Source organism: Anas acuta, chromosome 1 (assembly GCF_963932015.1).
Source record: "Anas acuta chromosome 1, bAnaAcu1.1, whole genome shotgun sequence".
NCBI classification, from domain to species: domain Eukaryota; kingdom Metazoa; phylum Chordata; class Aves; order Anseriformes; family Anatidae; genus Anas; species Anas acuta.
In genome coordinates this window covers 167893733-167898831 of record NC_088979.1, presented here as the reverse complement: position 1 = coordinate 167898831, position 5099 = coordinate 167893733, and the positions used below count along the sequence as shown (strand labels likewise).

The following is a 5099-nucleotide window of genomic DNA, read 5'->3' as shown; positions in this document are numbered from 1 at the left end:
ATTGATTGGTGTCATTTATAAGTAATCTAACAATGCTGAATAATTTATTTGGCAGTGACAGGCGCTGAAAATATACAGCTGCAGGGATATGTGCCCAGCCCCGGAAAAAACGGTGCGAAGCAGGGCGCAAGGCAACAATTAAGATGCGGCGATCTCCTTGGGAACATTTTCTCATGTGCTTTGCTCGCCTGTGCTTTGATTATGGCAGAGGTGTATAGATCTGACAATGGGAGAGTATAGATCCGGGTGGCCAAAATGCACGGCCTCGATACTCTCTTTTGCAGCAGATCACCTATAATGAATTTTAAAGGCCTGCACTGTGGATGCCTAGCAGGAAATGTGTGGTGTTGAGTGCAGCCTTGCCAAAAGGACATAAAAATTGACCGTAGCGTTTCCACGCTGAGGATGCTGCTGATGGGAAAAAGCCTTATGGTTTCATCTGTCTGACCAAAATGGAATCAAAATTCTTGCCTCTCAGTGCCTGCGGAGTAGGCTTTCCAAGGGTCACCTAATAGGGAGTGCCTCTCATTAATCTGCATTGTTTTTCCAACCACATGAGTAGTCCCAGTTCGTACGCTTTGAAATCAAGAGAAATCACCCCAGGGAGCAAGAAAGGCTGGAGAGGCCGGCTGGCAGAGCACAATCTCTGCCCTTGCAGATGTCGGAGTGAAAAGTTGCAGTTAGCTCTGTATTCACTCGGGCAAATCTCCCCCTGCAGCCGATGGCTGAAAGCCGGGACGAGTTTCAAGCCCACGTCACAGCAGCAAGCGGGCAAGTCCTGTGCGGGGGCATCCCACCCCCACAGGCCAAACCACGGCTTTTCAGTTCTCTGGAGCACAGGATGATTTTCTTAAAGGTCCATTTTACTGGGAAAATTAACTGCATTTCTGGGACTTGCTTTAGAAAAGGTTCCTGTGCTTTGTAACTCTGACGTTGGTTCCACTGGGGTTTGTAGGAGAACTCAGATTAGCCCCAAAACAAAAAGGACGGTCCCTTTACGGCATGATTTCTACACTGTTGAAAAAAATGTAAAAAAAAAAAAAAAAGAGAGAGAGAGAAAGAAAGAGAATTATATTGCTTAGACCTTATTCATGTGGCTAGCTTCAAGCTGCATGTTTACAAAATATAGGTAATTTAACAAGCGATGCAGGGTGGGGTATTTCTTTCTGAGTGCCAGTTTTTGAAGTCAGGCGATTATGTGGAAATCTTAACTTTCACAAAGCCTTTAGTTCTCCAGTCTGCTCCTGGAAGTGAGCCTAAAAATATAACCAAATATAGCCAAATGCCTCAGAAACTAGAATGTTAGAAAAAAAAAAAAAAAAAAACATGCAAAACTCTATTTTAAATCTATGTTTTCTTATTTTTTTTTCCCTTTCCCCTAGTTAGATGTTCCTTCTCAACATGAGCTTGATGATCTCTGCCTTCTCCAAGTGACTCTTCAGCATTTCCAGAGCTGTGCTTGCTGGAGGGGAATGCTGACTGCGGACAGCGGCTCCAGCCTTGCTCCGAACGAGTCAGCAGCAGAGCTCTCACCGACTTCACTCAATGCTGGATGGGGTCCAAAGAGAACAAGGGCAGGAGGGAATATACTTGTTTTCATTACTCATGTTGGTTGTGTAAACAGCATTCACTTCTCACTGAGAAATATGCGACTTTATTTCCATCATTTTTAGAAAAAGAAAAGAAAAAAAAAAAGAAAAAAAAAAAGCATTTACCAAGAAAATAATCATTACTGCACGCTGATTGCTCTTTTATTTTTTTTTCCATTGCTGCGCACATCAGAGCACGCATTGGTACAAATACAACTGATCTGGTTAAGTGTTTTAATACACAGGGGAGTAAATTGTTTGGGATGAAAGAAATTCATTATCCACAGTTTGCAGGGCTGAAAGTCTGGCTGTTTTAATGTTACTGCAGAGCAAAAAAAAATTTAAAAGTGCATGCTGCGACAAGCTGAAGGCATCTTTAGGCTCCATTATACTAGAGTAAGCATATTAATTAGATTATTGTTCATTCCTTCAGGAAAGCTGAACCCCGACACGGCCAGTAGGAAAACCGAAGGCAATCAGCCAAAAGAATGGCCAATTTCCCCGGATTCTTTTTTTTTTCCATTAATTTTCTTCACAACGGGAAAACTCCTTGTTCCCTCCTGCGATAAGGATGGGGAAAGCCTAAGTGCACGTTGTGGGGAGGCCACACGTGAGTGCAAGCAGCGATGTGTGTGCTCGGCAGGGCAGGAGCGCGCGTTAGGCTGCAGACCCCGACAGGGTGCACGCTCCCGCTCAGGGCGATACGGGTCAGAGCCTCTCCTCCCCCTGCAAACAGAGGTCTCCCACACACAGCAAACACATCCAGGCCTTACACAGAGCTCAGCTGTTTGGACAAGAGGTTCTGTGATTAAACATTAAAGGACCTCCTCATCCAGGCTTTTGCATCAGCTTTTTCCTGCAGGGCTGTTGTTTTTGTCCATACTACCTGCCAGCTCCTGTCTGATAAAGGAAAAAGAAGACATATTTATTTACTCCCTTATTTGTTTACATTTTACCCCTACTTTGGCAGAGTTTTGTGATCCAGAAAACTCACCTTGTGCTGTCTGAAGCGATTCCTCTTTGTGTGCAGCATTGGAGCAACATCTTGGGAAATGACGTGTTTCCCACACGGGTTCTTGTACAGGGCTGCTGCCAGATCCCCCTTTGAGCCCTGAGGTCAAGACATTACAGTGAAATCATTTCCAATCCATGAAAAAGCTTTGTGGGGTGGGATGGCCCAAGGTTCAGCACAGAGCTGTTGTTATAGGGTTGGGTTTGCAAGTACTGGGTTATCTGCCTTCACAAGAAAGTACCTCGAATGATTAGGTTAATTACCTAGAACCGAGCCTTTTCCATCCAGAGGAGCAGCATGAAGGCTGAGCAGGCTGCAGGTGTTCCCAAGGCAGCCCCAAGCTGCAGCTTTCTGTCCAGGTTGCATTTAATACATCGCCCAGTGATGCGATGCTGCTCAGCTCCCCCGAGCCCAGCAGCTCCCTGCAGCTGAAGGCACCTCTGCATGAATTGCTGTCGTGTCTGCCTCAACGATCCTGGTTTTGGGGTCTCTGGTCATATCTGCCTGTATCAAAGCATCCCTATCCTGCCCTCCAGCTGGAGAGGAAGAGGCAGGATTTGTTCCTTCACAAAGAAAAAGGCATCACCCCAGGCATCGCCCCTAAATTCCTTCACACCGTGGGGTCCTGGCTCGGCTAGGAGCCGCAGCATTGGCCCTAATCAGGTACTGACTGTCTGGGAGGACAACAGCACGAGGAATTTTGTTTGCTCAAGTAATGGCAGACTTTATTATAGAGCAACCGTGCCATACCGAGCACGTTTAATAATTAAGTGGTGAGATATGACAAGTGGCGAGCTCCAGCACAATTTTTACATGCCTGGGATTGTAGTACAAGGCCAAAAGGCCAAAGAATTTCCATCAGAGGAACAAACTATTTTGCGTTTGAATCACCTATTTTGTCTATTTTTCTGCAGTCTGTAGCACAGCTGTGATATTCTGTCATAAATATTGTAAGCATAAAATTTCTCATGGTCTGAGACCTTGGAATCTCTTCTCCCCAGCAATGCATGCGTATCGCCAGCATGCAGGACACCGGAATACACCCCTCTGTCCCTGATTAAGTCTGGAATTGATTTTCAGACCACAGCTAACAGGTCTGAAAAACAGGTTTGCTGATGGAATTGCTGACAGATTAACTACATCGATGCAAGGGCCGTCACCTCAGTGCCACGGCTGCTAACGCTCGAATATTTCTCCTTATGCCGTAACAAAGGGGAGAAGAACTTGAGATTTCAAAATGATACTTGTTCTTATCTGCCCCAAGTTTGACATGAGTTTTGTTTGCTGCTTACTTGTCTCTCTCCAGCGGAACTTGAGCGCATTGTTATGAAATGCAATATTTTCCGCAGAAATGTCAAACTAATGCAGCATCAACCCTGAGACTTTAATCCTAAAAAATAAATAAATAAATAAATAAATAAATAAATAAAAATCAGAACCAAAGTCCTCACAATAAATTTATAACAAGCTCTTTGTGGTATTCTTTGCAAGGCCCTTCTTTACGCAGGGAACATAACACCGAGCGATGTGACGTGCTGTACAGCAAATATTTATTTTTTCAGATAAGCACAGAGGCTTGAAAGGCCTAATGAGCTAATTGAAATAAATAAGGCTCTGCTGGAACTCTGGGCCGGATGCTTGCGGCTGCGATGGGGAAAATGCCCAGCTGCTCTGCTGCTCCTTCTCTGCAAGCTTGCCATGGGCGCGCCAAGCTGCTGGTGGGCCAGGCTCCATCGTTTTAGGCTGCTCACCACTTCCCAACTCAGCTCTGGCCGACCCATACCTGCAGGAATAATATGAGCCATGCCTGGCATAACCAGACCTGACTGGTGATTAAGAGAGGGTGTGCTTGATCCGGGCAATTAAAATTAGAATCCTGCTCTTAGTAATGGCCAGAACGTGCTGTTCAGCAGAAAGACAGCAAAACCAAACATTAAATGTTGAATATTTTGTAAGATATCCAATGTTCATTAGAGATACCAAGAGGGTGCTTGTGATTCCCACCCTAAAAAGCTTCTGCTTCTGCAGCAACCTGAAGACGATGCTGGAGACCAAACCCACAGCGGTGACAGGCAGCCTCACCTCAAGGACAACGGCCATCGTGCCTGGACTGACGGTGGCCATGTGGAGCTGGAGGCAGGCAGGCCAAGCAGGAAAATATGGGATGGTCAGTGAGCATCACCTCAGCTGCTCTTAAAATGCATCCTGCATGTAGGCAGTTTGATTACAATACAGAGAGGGAAGGGTGAGGAAGGGAAGCATCGATTGAGATGTGATCATCTGGCCACATGGTGAGGTATTTGCACATCTTCCTGTGTGCTCAGCCAGCTGTGTGTGTAACATCTGGAATTAGGAGGGGGAGTACAGCTGGGACACATCCCTTTCCTGATTCCTGCAGATAATCAGCTTGTGCCCCGAGGCACTACACTTTGCTAACCATCTTCTTCAAATCCAATTTTAAATGGACTGCAAGATCATATTGTCATGCTGGCTGACTG

At 45.6% G+C, this 5099-nt stretch overlaps 1 long non-coding RNA gene across 1 annotated transcript; it reads right to left on the bottom strand.

Moving 5' to 3' along the window:
• Positions 1-1351: 1351 nt before the first annotated feature.
• LOC137850293 (uncharacterized) lies at positions 1352-3250 on the bottom strand. The gene is made up of 3 exons (XR_011092444.1): positions 2865-3250; positions 2584-2700; positions 1352-2489 (listed from the first exon to the last, which is right to left on the bottom strand). It is a non-coding gene; the product is annotated as an uncharacterized lncRNA (long non-coding RNA).
• Between the last annotated feature and the right edge of the window lie 1849 nt (positions 3251-5099).